At 41.0% G+C, this 17691-nt stretch overlaps 1 protein-coding gene across 5 annotated transcripts in view; it reads right to left on the bottom strand.

Annotated features, from left to right (window-relative positions):
* The window catches only part of NRG4 (neuregulin 4), a 47461-nt gene that overhangs the window by 25425 nt on the left and 4345 nt on the right, over positions 1-17691 (bottom strand). For 2 of the 5 annotated variants that reach the window (XM_071813790.1, XM_071813787.1), the window contains exons 1-2: positions 1151-1290; positions 853-996 (exon numbers count right to left, since the gene is read on the bottom strand). The gene's annotated coding sequence lies outside the window, so the exon portion shown is untranslated. Of the gene's footprint in view, positions 1-852; positions 997-1150; positions 1291-1422; positions 1523-17691 lie in introns of those variants that run through there. The other 3 variants (XM_071813789.1, XM_065847448.2, XM_071813788.1) reach the window with 3 other exon arrangements.

Consider the following 17691-nt stretch of genomic DNA (forward strand, 5'->3'; position numbering starts at 1 on the left):
GAGATATTCATACAGAAGTTGGCAAAGCTACATTTCAGTTGAGGCTTCTGTCAAATGTGTCTACTTGTAGTCATACTACATATTTGTAATTCTGAGATAGAGATTCCATTCTTGAGCTTCTGCCTGCTTCTGTGTGTGTGAATAATAAATTTTAGAACACACTTACATTAAAAAACCCCAACACTCTCGAGGCTGGAAAGAAAACCTGCAACACTGTTCTTGCATTCTGTGGGTTACTGATTTCATCTATGGCACATTTGATGCCAAGTTTCATCTCTAAAGTGCCTAAGAAATCAACTGAAATTTAACAGAACTTAAAGGTTCTTATTGTGTGATTAATTTTTATTCATATCTCAGTGGTAGATAAAGTAGATAGCTGACATCAGAATGTCAGCCCTCAAATGGCAGTAATCTCAGATCCAAAAATCAGAACTCAAAAAATCCATATTACAAACTGGCGTACAAGGAGACAGTGTAGCACATGGACATTTTATAAAATAGACCAATATCACTTAAATAATTGTGAAATACTAAAAAGATATATATCATTTACTCTTACTTAGTAGTGATCAGGAAGCCAATGTAAATAGTCTTCATAACAGTGATTTTGATTTTTTAATCTTAAATGTCATCCAGACAGTAATAACTGATTGCTGCCAATGCCAGCAATTGTATAGCAGTTCAGCATAGGAAAGAGAACTGTTAAAACTTGAATTACAATCTCTTTTTTAATTATTATTTTTATTTTGTCCATTTAAAGCATGTGCTTGACCTTGAGGGTTTTTTTATTTTCCTTTTTTCTGCGTTTAATTTTCTATTGAGTTAATTTGTCCTCCTTAAGCGGCGGCTTACCACAGCAAATGGGTATTCTTAACTCTGCTGGTGTAATCTTTCTCAGACATGCACAGGACAATCTGCTGAATCAACGTAATCTCTAATCTGCATCGTGTAATCTTGCAGCTGCTCTCTCCGTACGCAGTTATGTAATCCCGGTGTCTATAAAAACAGAACAAAACACAAAAAGAACAGGCAGAACTTTAAGAAAAACGTTGTTAAAGCCCCGGCGCGCCTTACGGGGCGGCCGCCCCGACAAAAACCGGCCCCCGCTGCCCCCGGGCTGCAGCGGCCGCTCACTCCGGGGTCCTCTCACCCCGCGGCCCCGCACACTGGGGTCCCCCCTGCCGGCTCTGTCTCGGGGGTCGGCGATCGCAACACCACGGCTCCTGCCCTGCGTCCTCTCGTTGTGGGGGGCGGTAGCTGTGGCGGGCGCTCCGCCCCCCGGGGCCTCACCTTCCCCAGCCCGTAGTACTACAGCTCCCGCCCCGCGCCGCCGCCATTGGCTTGGCGGCGCCCACGTGACGCGGGACGAGCACGCGCGCGCGCCCCCTTTAAACCGCCTCCCCCCCTTCCCCTGCTGCTCACCGGCCTGAGCGACGGCCCGTTGTTTCCTAGGCGACCCGCGAGGGGAGGGCGGGCGCGCACGCACGGGCTCGCGCGCAGGCAGTCCCCCTCCCCCGCGGGGCGCGCGCCGGACCGTTGGCGGAGCGGGGCTGCGCGGGTGCCGCCGCTGCGGGCAGCAGGTATGTGCCGTGCCGTGCCCCGGCGCGGCCGTGCGCGGCGCTGGGGACCCCCCTCCGCCTCCCGGTGCCGCCGTACGCCCTGCCGCCGCGGCGGGCCGCCCCCGGGGGCGGGCAGAGCGGCCCGTCGGGGTCCCAGCGCCGCTCTGGCGGGGCCGCGCTGGCGGACGGGGCGCGGGGAGCCGCTCCGTGGTGGACAAAGTTTGATAGCGGGCGCCGCCTTCCGCCAACTTCCTGGCGGCGGGGCCGGGGGGGCGTTTTGGGGCGCCTAGCCGCGGGCCGGCCTGCGGCGGGGCCGGAGCACCCTTCCACCGGGTCGGCCGGGATACGGACGGGGCGGCGCGGGCCGGGGGTGGGAGGTCTCCGGGCTGTGCCCGCCTGTGGTGCGGGGCCGCGGCCGCCTCGGTGCGCGCCGGGGAGGCGTTGCTCCCTCAGGGGGGGCGCCTGGGGGCTCGCCGGGTGGTCACCCCCCACAGCCAGACCCCCACGGATCCTGCGCCTCAGGACTGGCGCGGGCTGCCAACTTCTGGTGTGCGGTTCTGGAATACAAATAACCCCGATAATACCTTAGCGTAAAAGTCGCCTTTATTCTTTGTGTGAAATCCCACCTGACGTGTAATACCTCTGCGAGACGGCCACTTGAACGATTTCTTCACTGAGAATGCTATAAGTGTATAAGATGCTGCAGCTCCTGTTGGAAACCTTCTGTACCAGACTGGCATCATTGTTTGCCACAATGAGAAAAGGAACAGTAGTGTCTTTTTGGAAGCTGAAATCCTTTTAGGCTGCTCTTAACCAGGGAATTTTTGGTTTGCCTTTTGTAAAAATGTAAGAAACTTAATAGGCCTTTTTTGTTATATCTATAGAAGTGAAATCTGTAACCTGTGAGGGTTTGTGTGCTATAAGAGAATAGCATATTATGGTAACTTTACTTAAGGAAAATAGAACATGAACATGCATGGTTTCAAAGTTTGTTAGTATTATGAAGTTAGGAAAATGATCTGCTAAATGTGTCTCAAGCAGAATATCATTGTTCTTTTAGGTGGGTTTGAGAGCAAACCAACCTACAAGCTTTGTATTAAATAGGGCATGCACCTGATACCATTGTAACAGCTGCAAAAGATTGTATAGGTAAAAGAAGTACAATGGGTAATGATGTAGGGATATTTACAGCTGTGAATGCAGTCGGCAGAAAAGCCTCATTTGTCTGAACACAGGGCACCTGTCATGTAACAGGAATATTGAGTCAGAAATTGCTGGGTTTTGATGCGTCAGTCGGGATTCCTATGTGTTTTGCAAGTCTTAATACTGAATTTGCATAAATGAAGAATGGTAATCTACCTGTCTATTTTTAATGTGCTGTAAAACATTATTTCACCAATATGGATCGAGTGAGATGATACTCAGTGGTTTTCTGGTGGTTTTTGTAAAGATGCTGCAAGTTCCTGCAGGACACTTGTAAAAGGGTTGTTAGCAGCATGGTCATCTTAGGGAAGGATTATAAATAAGACTGTACGATAGTAGCACGTAAGTGCTTTGTAACAAGGTATTGTGATTAACATTTTGCAACTATTATCTTGTATGGGAGAAGCTGTTACTTGATCTAGTGAACTGTATCTCTATTGTAAGGCAGTATACTCTGTGCAGAGAAAGAATACGTCTCATTTACAGAGGATGCAGAGTAAGAAGCAAGCGTGTACTGCTTCAAACGTGTTATGGTTCCTAAATGCTGGTAAAAGTATACTTGCAGTCAGTGAAGTGACTATATGAGTAAAGAGTCCACATTGCTGAAGCAATGCACACACATACTCGTTCCTGTCAATTTCTGAACAAAGTGGAGTTTTGCAGGTCTGTCCTGATGCTACCCATTGAATTGTAAAATTGGCTTGCCTTTGTTCAGTGCAAGGTGAGGTTTTTACCTGGAAGGTGAAAAGAGGTGTAAGTTGTACAAAAAGTTAGGTGTAGTTAGCACGTAGTGACTATGCTAAAGAAAAAAGTAGGCAAAGATGACATGTAGCAAGAGTACACAGCAGCTATTCCAGCTTCAGAACTAGAGCAGCAGGTGAGGTGAAGATCTTAATTCCAACCAGTTTATGAAAAGGTCAGTACGAAAATTAAGATGTGAGCTATGTGTGCTTGCAGTGCGTGAGCTAGTGCAAGCCTGCTACTCGGCTGAAATATTTTCAGGTTGTGACTGACAGCATAAATGCAGAACATAATGCACAGTATAGCTGTTTTCCCTATCACTGTGTCTGTTCCCAAAGGTTAGTTTTGTGTATGCATGATTATAATTCTGAAAGTGCCTTATAAAAGATGCATACAGCTAATTATACATCCCCTTTCCCAGCCCCAGGTACTCCTGTGCTCTTATTCCAACTTGGGTTCAGTGGTGACTCCCTGAAACCTGCCTACCTGGCAGCCTGATGTTTCGTCTCTTATGGTCTATACGCTGCAGGTTCTGACTCTGCAGTAATATTGCATCACAGATTACTTTTAGCAGAGGCACAGAACTAGCAAAACCTCAAGCACTATCAAGAGCGTGGTTTCAGTGTTATTACATGTGACTACATCTAAATTAGGAGAAACTGCATTGCCCTATGAAATCCTGATGTGACTAAAATTTACCTATAATATATCATCAGTATTCATGTAAATTAGTTGCATTATCTGCCAAGAGAACAACAGTTAACTGAATTGTGTTATGTGGTGTAAAACTCTCCGTGAGCAACAAATAGGGTGTTGTGTTGGTGTAGTGGTGCTCAACTCATCTGCTTCCTGGACAATGGGGTTACTTAACAAGGGAAAATACTTGGTCCTTGTGGGTACTGCAGAAACAATATTGACATAGGAGAGTGAGCTGGAGTCCCTTCTGCCTTGTGTGTTATCATCAAAAGTGTCAGCCAAGTGCTGTTTGCAGAGTCTTCAGTGCTAGTTGGTATGTGAGAAGAAGACCATTATTTGATTCCTCCTTTTCTTCTCCTCACTGGTTCTAGCCTGATACTGTGTGCTGTGGAAACTCATTTGCCGTGCACTCACTAGGTTGAACAGTATGAAGGGCAAGTCTGGAATGTGCAATGTTGGAAAACGGGGAGTTTGCAAAAAATTCTGAACTCTCTAAATGCTTTTAGGAGTATTTTTGTAGTGTAGGTGAACATGAGGATAGCTGGTGAAATTCCATCTTCGAGAGAAAAATAGGAAATATTGGTTTGTTGTCCCTGTGGGATGAAACTTAACTGTTGTGAATTTTTTTACTCGAGAGTCCTTTCCCAAGGTGAATAGAAAGCTTTTTTCCACCAAATTCGTAGATGGTACATTGGGGACAGAGGCTAGGTGAAAGCTAGCAGTAGGTTTGCTTCAGTCTCTCTGTCATATTTCAGTCCCCCTATTTGCTAGGCTTAGGATTTGGCTTGACAAGAGTGATGTATTAGGGTTTAATTCTTATTTTAGTTGTAAGGTCACAATGAGCTGTGTTACATCCATGTAATCCTGTTGAAATCGCTGGTTTTGCATGAGTATAATGAAAGATAGGCCTTCTAGTAAACTCAGGTAGCAATGGAGGCTTTCTAATGATGCTTTTGTCATTAGCTAGGCATTGTAACATGTAATGTTGGCTTATTTCTTGCTTTATTCAAAATCATAATACTTAAAGCATAAAGAGATTGTCCCTCTGTCTCCCTACCATCTTATCTTGTCTAAGGCTCAATGTTGCTTTGATATATTTCAACTGTAAAATTTTTCATTGCGATCGCTATATATTGTGTCATGTAGAGCACCATGTGCACCTATAGCATTATACGCAAACAAAGCTAAATTTAAAAATATATGTTCAAATGTTTTGGTTGCAACGTCAGACCTGTAAGTGGGAAAATGTCTAGTTTAAGGTTGTATAAATGTAGTCCTGTGTTGTGAGCTATGCTGTTCACTGAATGAGCCAATGATTTACAGGAAAAACAGTATGTGATCTTAACAGTTAAAAAGAGGATCAGTCCAAATGGAGCTTAAGTTATAGGCTCTTTTAAATATGCTTCCTAATTTTCAATAGGTTAACTTTCAAACCAAATAACCACCTTGCAAATTAGTTCCTAACACACAACCTCTTAGTATTGTGGTTTTTTAAGTGACATTTTTATTTTTCTTGTTGTAAAACAACATTTTATCAAGGTATAAACTTCCCTTGTTGACCTTAAGAAATCCCTAAGTGGGATTTGAGCCTTCAGTAGTGATTCCTAATTCAGGTAATTGCCTTGCTTGGTAAGGTTGTTATTTTGTGAATGAGGAAGGACCTTCAGGGTCTGTGCTTTATCTAGGGAAACAGTGGGTGAAATCTGACCTATTTCATCCTCCTTTCTGCTGTCTGTCCTGCCACTCTGCTTTTTTGCTTCAGCAACCTGTCAGTGTTCCATAGCACACTGTCTGCCGCTGTTCTGTCAGAGGGACAAGCTGCCCAGCCATTGTGTACATGGACTTCGTGTCCGTTTGATTTTCTTTTTTTGAGAGGCCACCAAATACTTGATTAAAAAAAGCAGGTAGGTGTAAGAAAACAGTTCAGTTTAACTTGAATGGATTGCCATAAGACAAAGAGCATCTCTGCTATTCCAGGCAACATCAAAGGCTGCCTCCAAATGAGGCAAGTGTCAGAGCTTCTCGAAGTTGTGAAAGTCTTTGTAGTGGAAAGTATTTCTTGTCTGATATTGAAGTGTGCCTACCAGCTTTTTCCACTAATAGAAAATGAAAATTTAGGTATAAAAATAGCAAAATACAGATTTTATTGAAGTTGGCGAGACATTTGCTGTTGAATTATTTTAGTATTTTGCCTTAAATACTTTTGTTCAAGTGTATAAAATAATTTCTTATAGAAAAGTACACTGTTTGGACTACCAGTCAATTTAGCCAATGGCACAAATTTTTTAAAAAGCTGTTCTCTAAAGTGAACTAAGGAGCTCCTGTCTCTAATAATTAAAGTTAACAAACATCCAGGTTGTAAACATGAGGCATGTGGTGTGTCTCAGCAAGCAGACCATAATTTTTCTCTGTATATAATAGCTGCCTGGATTTTACAACCCACATCTAGTAAATAATTACATTCTTATCTGGATTGATAAAATTTGGCTGCTTTGAAAACATCTTTTTAACAGTAAAGTGAAAAACGGGTCAAGGTTCATATGTTAACTTGCACAAGTGTCTCAAACAAAAGCAACCTCAAAGATTTTTCTTGCACATATTTACTGTTTTTCTACTTGCATTACCAGCTGCCACCTCCAGAAATCTGAATGCTTTTTTTGTTTGTTTGTTTGGTGGTGGTGGTGGTGTTTTCTTGTTTGTCGTCCCCCCCTCTCCCCTGTTTGGTCTTAAGAAGAAGGACTTTCTGAGCAGTAGTGTAATTAAATAGATAAGTTTAACTTTGAAAGGTGTTATTTTTAGGACTAGCTCAAAAGGGCAGGTACCGCTTGGAGACATTATAATATGACCAGCTTGTCTGCTCCAACTGAAAGAGCAATGCAAGACTTGGATAGCATCAAGCTTTACTTAAAAGTTTTTGACACGTTATCTCTGGGCAAAAAGAAATTCAGAGGAGGCTGCAGAGAGGGTACAGCTTTTGAGCCTCTTGGTGCTGCCTTGGGAGAAGTGTCAGCTTCCAGAGGCTGACCCTATGGAGTGATGTCTTTTTTCTCATCCCTTCCCTATATTAGGGAATAATGCGTACCTGCCTAGCAAGGATTATGCTGGAGACAACAGCTGTTCCCTAGCTGCCCCCTAATCATTGCCATTGCTTCCCTGCAGTTCAGATCCTAAAGTACAAGGCACAGAGAAGTTTGTGTATGGTTCTGTGTACATGAATTAATGGGCATACTGCAGAGATATTTGTCTCCCCACACTCTTTCCTTTTTTTTTTTTTTCTGATTCATATTTGCTCACTTTCCTACCTTTCAGCAAAGGAGAGCATATGGCAGCGTGCTGTCCATCTGGTTGCCACTTACTGTGAAATTGTCATGCAGGCAAGTTTGGCCCCATCTTGAATTTCTTATGTAGGTAAAACTGCTAATAAAATGACAGCTGAAGTGTTTATTCTGAACTGTAAATGGGAATTAAGCACAGAGAGTGAACACAAAGGGTGTTTTCTGAATATTTTTAATCTTCTTCTACCTTAAAAAATACTTGTGCTATGCTGGTATTTAAAGCAAAAATGACCAGGATTCTCATTGTGGTGTAGACTGTTAAATTACAGATAAAAGACACATCCTGTCCCAGGGGATTTGCAATCTAAATACATTTTAATGAGAACATTGTGAATGGTGATAGATGGAAAACCTTAGTTATGTAGGTAGTACTGTATATGTGTCATTAAAAATTCTGTTGACATTTTGCATCCTAGCACAGCAGTCTCTTTAAATGCATGGCAGATACTAAACGCTTTGGTCAGTAGTAGGTTAAGTGACTAAGTGTGACACTTTTAAGAATCTTTGTTAATTTAGGTCTTGCACATTTGAGTTTATTCAGATACTCCTGCTTATCTGTGTATCAAGGATCAACACTGGTAAAGAGAAGTCTTATTGCCTCTGGTAGCATGAGCATTGTACATTTTTGTTGTCATCAGATTTCACATTACTAACATTGAAATCTTAATAACTTTCTTGTAGTTATCTAAAGGAGTACCACTGAAAAAGCAATTAGGCTGTGTATATAATATGCTGAGATCTTACCTGAAGATAAAAGTACCTCCAAAAGTAATTTTAAAATTTATTTTATATATATGACAGCTAACTTTCATACATTGTCTGCTTTGTCAGTCAACAGTTTGTTTCTCATATAGCCACATGGAAATTTCTGTAATCTTGTAAACTGGAAGAGGTGGTAATAAAACCAGAGTCAGAAGCAAGTAATTTAGCTGAAACCATCTTTCTTCCTGCTTAGTTCAGGGATCCACACTTTTGATTGCTATGTGCGTATTTATTATGTAGGACAGTGCTGCAGTGCACTGTGAGATGGAAGTGCTTGTGTACTGGTGAGAGTAGTTTTGGCTTTGGGGAGGAGAGTGGCTAGAGTTTGTTCACTGCATTCTTTAAAGTGCTTATTTTATTTTGAATGGAAGTGCAGTCAAGTTTTTAGCATAGCATTGGGATTTCTTGTCTTTTTTTTCCCTAAGAGTCAATTTTTTAAGACTGTAGATTGCTTTCTAGAAAGCTTTAGCCCTGTACTGAAGCAGACAATGAGAAATAGGAAAGCTTTTGCCCTGTACTGAAGCAGGCAATGAGAAATAGGTTCATTGTAAGTTTTTCAAGAAAACCTGAATCTGAGACTTGCTCTTAACTGTTTTTGAACAGATATTCTGTGCAATTAATAGATCTTCTGAGTATTTTAAAATGGAAATCTAACCCTCAGTACACAGCTGTGAAACTAGGCTGAGAGTGGGAATACTGAGTAGTTTTTGGGAGAAGGAAACATTTATTGGTGGCCTATCTATTGGTGATCTACAGCTGGATGTCTGTAGTAGCAGTATCACTGAGGACAGCCAGCTCTGCTGTCTGCATCTGAATGGTAGTGTCTGCTGAGCTGCATGGAGATTGTTCTTATGTGAAATGTTGAAAGACTTGTGCTCAGCGGAATTTTTTTTCAATTCAAAAGGAGAAAAAACAAACAAAACCCCAACCAAGCAAAAAATAAAACCCACGCAACAAAGGCACAGAAAAACCGAAAGGTTTGCTTTTGGCCCCTAAATCAAAGAACTTCAGGGACTAGTTAGTGTGTAGTGGTTGTTTTTTTTTTTTTTCAAATGCACAGAGTTGTGTGACTTGTACTGAAGTCTTTTGAAATATTGTATTTAAATACTCAGGAGTTTGTTGAAGGATAAATCTGTGACGGATGTAACTGTGACACACTCAGGTTCATGGATATCTTTACAAAACTTGGCTCCCTGCTATTGTTTTCTAATGTGAAAATGAGGAAGAATTCCTTTAGTAGTCTGCTGCTTGTGAGACAGAAATAACTGATAAGGCAGTTTCTCCACGGTCTTAGAAGTCAGGATCAGGTCACCGTAGACTCTTGAGTCCATTAGGAAAAGGTTGAATTTAGTTAAAGATACTAAAAAAATTTTTAGTTTGAAGAAACTGACCATTTTCTTCCATCTATTATTCTGCTGTAGAAAAGGTAATTGTTGTGCAGGTAAAACAACATGATTCTGGCTAAGCAGCAGACTATAACAGTTATCCTGAAGTGCTGCTTTTAGGCTGGTACCCAGGCTTCCTATCCTGCCAGAAAGCAGAGGAGTTTTGATGTGTAAATGAAGGTATTCTTTGAAACGCTGGGAAGGCCTGGAGTGCCAGGCAAAGGATTCCCTCAAAAGCTGGAGAAATAGGAGCTCAGGGACTCTCATAACCCTTTGAATATTGAGCTACATAGTGTCCAGTTGTAAGGGTGTTTTTGTTGCCTATTTGTTTATTTCTTTTATTATTTTCACTCTTCATTAAAAATGCTCATCAGTACAATTCCCTTGTGTCCTTCTGAAATTTGGGAATTATGGAAAGAGACTCAGTCCATTTTTCCTGTAGTGGGTGAATGTTGCTCCCAATCTGGATGCACTGTTTCATTCTGAAGATTAGATAGACTTGTTGCTTTTGAAGAACTTCTTTCAGTCAAAGATGATTTCCCTTTTTCGGGGGGAAGGGGAGGACTGCAGTCAAAGTAGCTGGTAACCTACCAAGGCCTGGATACGAAAGCGTTGGATGCAGTGAACTAGCAGACATAGACTGATTGATTATTTCTTTGACACACTTGGAAATGCAGCCAGTTATTGGAGTGTCTAGGTGACTGGTGTCAGCTAGTATCAGGTTGATATTTGCTGGGTTAAGTGAAGTAAGTGTATCATCTAGTGAGAAATGATCCACATCCCTATCTTAAAACACTGTTAGTACAGACTGCCTTGGTGGAGAGATTTAATAGACTGAGTGAACAGGTGAAGCAAACTTTCTTCTGCTTCACACCTTTACATAAGGACTAAGGTACATTGGATAAATTGACTGGGAAGTACAGACTTGCACAGTTCATTTTGTCAAGAGAAGGAGGACTTCATGCCCTAGTGTCTGTGTTTCACAAAAGTGATCAAACTCACTCAAAGTAATAGTTTCATTGTAGCAAGTGAAGCATACTCAGTTAATCAAAATGTGTGTTCTGTATCTGTGGCTGTCTAGCCTGCAGTACATCAGTTTGCCTTGCAGTGGAGGAGTTGTGTTTGCAGTGTGAGCCATATAGCCATTTAGCTGTGGTCAGCACTCTTTGCCTTCCCTAAGGAGATGCCAGTGATTGTAGTGTTTATCATACATAAAGGAATCTGTCTGCTCTGTGTAGCTGCCAAAAGACATGTGAAAAATAGGGACAAAGAAGACAGTGACCATGATCTCTGTAGCCCTTCAGACAACATCAAAACTCATGGTGAACTAAGGAAGTAGCTTCTCGACTTCTCAACCGAACCCCGTCTTTAGCCACAGCAATACTTGTGAGTTGGGATGATTTGGTAGCATGTCTGTAAAAGAATCTGCTAGCTGAGTGTTGTCTGAAATGCTGGTGTAGTGGGCAATGCATTAAGCTGTTGATCCGTGTTGCGAAGACATGAAATTCTAGGTGAAAACAAATTCATGTTCACTGCAGAAATTGATAGAATGCTGTGGCTTACATTAAAAATGGTTACTTGAGAATGAAGTGAAATGATGGGCAAGAGTCTGACTTGTTGGTGTTCAGGGAAAGAATCCAAATGCATACCAGTATTTCAATAAGAGCAAGGAGTTTGTCTGGATTAAGGGTTGAAAGAAGCCCAGAAGGTAAATGCATGTTCTGCTGCCACCAAGCAGCCCTGTGACTGGAGCAGAGACATGAAACCAAGGGTAAAAGTTCTCCAGTTTAGGGAAGGAGAGATGGAACAGACTGAAGTGGCAGAGCACTTTTCCAAGGAAAAACAATGAACACTTGAACTTTGCTTTAGTCCTCTGCTTTATAGCATGTAGCAAGGATGACGGATCAATGATTTTTCTGACTTGGCAAAATTAAGGCTGCTTTCTGGGAAATGCAACAAAACAGCCTCAGAGACTATGTTGGGGTGCTTACAGATTTGCACTCCTATGAGAAGTGTGTGCCTTTGCAAGGGAAGGAGAAAGGAAGGACTTGAAAGCCAAAAGATCAAAATAAAAAATGATATATCAAGGTTTTGTATGTGACCTGTTTTTCACTTCTCTGCTATAGGCAATGAAGCTACATGGTACTTAATTTATAATTACTTTCCTTATATCAGTCTAAGCACTTTCTTCCTCTCACCCCCAAAGGACTGAACTAGAAGGATTCTTGTGATTTGAGCAAGGAAAGATATGTAGCAACAGCTACTGATTTGACGTGCTGGACCTAGCTGCTTCCCTTCTCGCCTATGATGGCGTTTGGTGTTAGTGGCAGTCAAGTTGCCAATTCTTAATTTAACATCCAAATGAAAAGATGGATGAAGATACAGGTATGTCCATGTCCAGGTATCCCCTATACAAGACACATGATAGTGTTGTATCCAAGCTTAGATTCTTGTCAGTTTTGAGATAGTTTTGTGTTTGTTTCAGTGCATGGATAAACACGTGTTTAAATTAGTTCTCATCTCTTCCCCAAGGTATAGTTTTTAATTTTTATGAGCATTTATAACCGGAGTGTTGGAGGAAACCTTTCAGGCATGAGTATTTAATAAATTAAGATGGAGTAACACTGTTGCAATCCACTTGCCTACAAAATCCTACCAGGTTTTTCCTTAAATAAGCAATTAAGAGCTCTTGCTCTTCCCTGTCTTTGCCCAAGTTTTGATACCAGATCTACTGAAGAAGTGTGTGGGTCATGTTAGGAAAAGAGTGTTTGCTCTGTGGAATTTTTGTTATTATCTAGAGTTTATGTATGTACATGTGGATCCTGTAATTTTCGTGCTTTCAGAGCTCTTGTTAAGGTCATACTACAGCAGAGGTTCAAGTTTGATTCACACTGTACAGCAAGTTGTCTCTGGGACAGCTTCTCATCCTATTGATTTGCTGTGATATTTTTATGCTAACTGTAGCAAAAGGAGAAAATGTTTAAGGAGAATTTTTTTTAAGAATTGTCGGTGTACTTTTTATCTTTTGGACACAAACTGGTACAGCAAAGGGGAAAAAAATCAGCATAATGTGACCAACCATCTCTGTAAGTTGTCGATGGAGCCCAGTTTGAGAACATCTGGACTGTAAAATGCATCTCTTGAACTTTAATTGATCAGTTCCTTGGGCTGTCAGCCATGAAGTATATTTTTAGATACTTGCAGCAAATCTTATTGCATGTGATAGAATGCCAAATCCATAGTTTGTCAGCTGCTGTTTCTCAGTAAGTAGGGAAAAAGGATTTTGGTTTGAGTTAAATAGTTAATTTGCTGCTGCATTGCAGACTGCCGCTTGTCCAGCTATACCTGAGTTAGCTGTAAACTAGCCAGCCTGGCAACTAGTATCAAAGTCCAGCTGCACCAGTGCTAGCTCAGCATGAGCTGCTATAATCCATCTCTCTAATCCAAAGAGGAAAACAATTGGCCTGGACACAGTAAAGCAATCTTTTCTTTCAGTAAGACATTTCCTCTAAAAGCAGAGAGGGGAAAGAAGTTTGTGTCTTTAATTTTTATGGCTCATGTTTTACTGTATTTTTGTACAAGAGAGGCATAGTAATTGAATGGAAAATGAATAGAATGATTCCTTACATGGGTGAAAGTTTGTGTGCTACAATTACATATCACACTATAGCATGGGTATTCCTTGGGACTTTTGAAATGGGCCATGCTCTTGTTGGAAACAGGAGAAATTAGTTCTGCCCTATAAAATGTGTGCTCTGCCTGCCATCTGCAGCACTGCACAACTTAGTGGTAAAATGCGTTAAAAGTGTATAGCTGCCTGAACTAATCTAAACTCACTGATAGTCTTGGTCCCGTAGGAGTCAGAAGTGCTCTGCTCCTGGATGAGAGTGCACTGTGCTTTGGCCTGCCTGTACTTGGCAGCTATTTTTCTAGCCTTTGGATGCTGCCTAACACTTCTCTCTGAGTATTCTCTGAAGTTCATTATGCTTGGTTTGCACACGTCTGTTTTGTGAATTGCAGGAGAGTGTTCCTTTTTTACCAGTTGTTAAAGAAGCATAATGTGCATTTAAAAAAAAGGGGAGAGGGGAGGAAATTACTTGGTAATGGAATATTTTTTCAAAAACTTGTTCATCTTTGATTCAAGAAAGTAGTTTTCCTGTCCTGAAGCATTCCCTGTTTCTCATGCTATCTGTCCTTCAATTTTTTCCTAAAAGATCCTGTCTTCGGTATCTCAATATGATAGGTCTGTTAAACCAACCTTTATTTATAAGCTATTTAGTATATACTTGTTCAAAACTGTTTGATCTTATTACAGTAACCATTGTCTCAAATTAGATTAAGTACTTTGGAGCAAGGTTTATGTCACTTTAAAAAACACCTTCTGAAGTACCTAATGTGTCTCTAAGTAGCATGTGAATAACAGTGGGCCAGTTTTTCTTGACCTGAAAGACTATTCATGTCTAGGACCTTAAAAATCATAGAATTCTGATTGTCATCTTGGTATCTTTCCTGTCTCAGTTTTGCAGTGAAGTTTGCAGTGGATGCCTTTGACAGCTCTCACTGAGAACAGGTGCTTGATACCATCTGAAAGCTTTCTGTCCTGTGTTTTTTAAATGTTGTAAACTCAGCAGGTCAGTAACTGTCAATCGTCGATCTCATTTTTGAAATCAGTATATTGAGAGTGAGAAGGATAATATAAGAGAATAGCAGTTTTAAGGACCAGTGTTTTGGAGCTATGAAGATGAGAATTGAATGAGCACAAGGTATTGCCTCTTTAAACCCCTTATTGGTCTTTGCAGCAAGCAGTTTGTCTCATTTCTACTACTTGTTTTTACAGCCTCAGGTCCAATAAATCTCTGACCTGAGGCCAGTATAGTCTCAATTTCTTGCAGATATTCTTATTTTATTGGAGAATTTGTACTGATTTTGCATTCTTTTATCTTTCTGATTCAAGCAAGTCTTTGAAACTAAATTAATTTTCTTTTTGGAAGATTTTATATGTGTATTAAAAAAACAAACGAACAAACAAAACAAAACAAAAAAATCCCAAACAACAAAACCAGAAACCTTCACTTATAATACTGGAGACTTTTCTTCCTACTGCGAAGTGGCGTTTTTCACTGATTAGTGCCAGACCAAAAGTCAGAAACATGAGTTCTAATCAGGACTCTGGCACCTATTTGCTTTATTGTCTTGGACTTTGGGTTAGTTAGAGAGTACGTACTCATTACTTAAATTTTATTGGAAGTCCTAGTGAGTCTTTGGCTGTAGATTGATAAATTATGTAGCAGAAGGTGATTGAGTTGTAGGGGTTAATGCGATGTTGATATTAAAATATTTCTGAAAAATGTTGAACAGTTCTTCATGTTGAACAGGTCTTCGTGTTTTTAATCCAGAAGCTAATGCAGATATAGCTTCCTTGCTTTCATCTGTCTTATGACACATTTTACTGAGTTTCCTACTTCCTAGAAATGTTAGTGACTCTATCTTGGTGAAGTTTTTTAATTTTAGTGCAGGTGAATTGATAAATCTTAACAAAAGTCTCTGTTTGCAGATGTAGTAGACACAGTTCTGTTTCAAGCAGGTGGGTGGTATCTCCTATGGGTTTAAGAGCAAGAATGCATTTTATTTATAACTTAATGTTTGTTTAGTGTTTCAGGACTCGCATTGTAGTATGGATCTCTTGCATAACCACTGCTTGAAAAGCATCCTTTTATCTGATCAGTGTATTAGACAGAACCTCCTTATTGGATATGGGTCATGGGACTTGATGTACTAAATAAGATACTGCTAAAATAGAGCTGTGAAGGGTGGCAGGATGACTGCTACATTGGGTCACACACTAGTGGCCAAAGCTTTTCTCTGTCTGGTGCTAGAAGAGGCAGAATTCCCCGAACTTGCTTTGGCTTGGGAACAACAGCACAGCACATTGAAGGATATTGTGGGCCAGTGTGGTTGGGTTGTCCTGTTTTCGTTATGATTTTCTATTTTAAATAAAATAATGAGCAAACAAAGCTTTTTCAAATGCATCTCCTTTACATGCTCCTTCCCCAGACTGAACTCTGGGGTAGCAGAATCTGTCGCATAAACTTGTCTGTTGTACAACATTTCTCCATCTGACACTGTCATATGTGATATAAATGTTGACAGGAAGTTGTCTCTCCTTTAATAAATGTTTGCTATAATTATTTAATACAGAGGCAAAAGCAACTGTGGTCTGATTCGGAGTTAGTGCCGGGCATTTTACGTAGGAATAACTTTTCTTAGTCAGTTCATCTCACCAGCTTTTTTCATCTGTAAATAAACTACAGTTCTGTATTTAAAGAGCAGCCTAGGAATTAACATACATGACTTGAAGTTGAAAATGCATGTGACATTTTTATATGTTACTGGTTTCTTCCCCCTTTTGCTATGATTTGGTAAGTGTTGAACAGAGCAATTACTAAAAGTTTACTTTTGGAATTGTTGGAGAAGCTGAAGCCAGGTCTGTGTCTGTGGCCTATAATATGTAGTAAGTGCATTCCATCACCTACTGAGGGGGCCAGAGTTATACAGTTAAATGCACTAGCTCTATATTAAAATAATGACTATCAGTATGCTGCGTGCTACAATAAGGCAGTTAAATCTTGCGTTTTTAGACTCCCAGTAGTCAGGAAAAATGTTCTCATTCACAAACAGTACAACTGTTGTGTCTGCATACTCTGTGTGAAATAATCTTCCTCTGAAGTACCAGACAGGATGAGAATTCAAGAATTTTATTAGCTGTCTGCTCTTGCAGAGTGAAGTTTGCTCTGTATGCATCACTAGGATGAAATACTACAACTATTCATAAATTTGCAATTAAAGCAGCTGGGCTATTTGTTTCCGAAAGCTAAAGTACAAAGCATAGTGCTGTTTGGGAGAAGAGCAAAGTATTTCACATCAATGGGATAATTATTATATACTTACTTTTAAGATACATAGGAAAAACATACATTCATATTAGGTTTGTGCTGCTGATTATGTGAGACACGGAATTGGTCTGAAGAATTTTCTTTTTTTTTTTTTTTTTTTGAGAGCCAGGATTTGTGGCACCAAAAAATCTTGGTTGAGTGGGGGGATAGTGCCCGTGTTATAAAATTTGTCCAAACGATCTCCTAACCATGTGCTGGCTGAACTCAGAGTCATGTAGTTCCCTAGACCAGAAGCAAACAGGTGTTTTCAGTCCAGTGGGACTGCTGATGCCAGCTTGTTCCTACGAGCATGTGCAGTGGCACATCACAAGAGTGAACTAATACTGGGCTTTCCAACCGTGAACCCAGCAGCACTATCAGCATAGCATCTTGCCGGAACTTTTTATCCGAGCCCATGGTTCCTGCTGGGATCCTTGTGCTGGGCTGGTTGGAGAGATCATCTCATTCGGAGCCATGTTTGGTTTAAGTGATGCTGCTTTGTATGTGTAGGTATGACCTCACTCTTTCTCAAATGGAAGTCCCATCTCCAGCAGCTGGAGGCATGCAGTAAAATAAAAAGCTGGCAGCCTTGTGCCTAATGGTTGTGTGAAACACCAGGCTTCAAAGACTAGACAAATCTGTAAAAGGGACCTTTTAAATATCTGATTTGCTCTCTTTTGTTTGTTCTCTGGACTTGAGAGCCCTACCATGTGTGTGGGTTTTTTTCCCACCTTAACCACATGGGGAAGCTATAGAGAACAGCTGTTGGGATTACCAATTTCCAACAGCTAAATGGGGGCAGTTCGTAAAACAGCAAGGTAGATGGCAAGCTTGGAGAGTTACTCCAGAGTAAGAGATCAAATGAGTAATCTTCTTGCTGAATGAATGTGTGTTCTTTATTAAGGAGCTAAGAGCAGACTTTTCTTCAGGATTAGGTACATAGTGGATTGCCACAGCACCTGCTGGACATAGGCCTTTTCTGGAAAATGTTGGTAGTGTATTGGACAACTGAATTTCAAGAGTGCCAGTATGTGAACTGGAATGGGAGCCCGAAGGAGCTGTCAGGGCAGCAGTGGTA

Source organism: Patagioenas fasciata, chromosome 12, assembly GCF_037038585.1.
Source record: "Patagioenas fasciata isolate bPatFas1 chromosome 12, bPatFas1.hap1, whole genome shotgun sequence".
NCBI lineage: Eukaryota > Metazoa > Chordata > Aves > Columbiformes > Columbidae > Patagioenas > Patagioenas fasciata.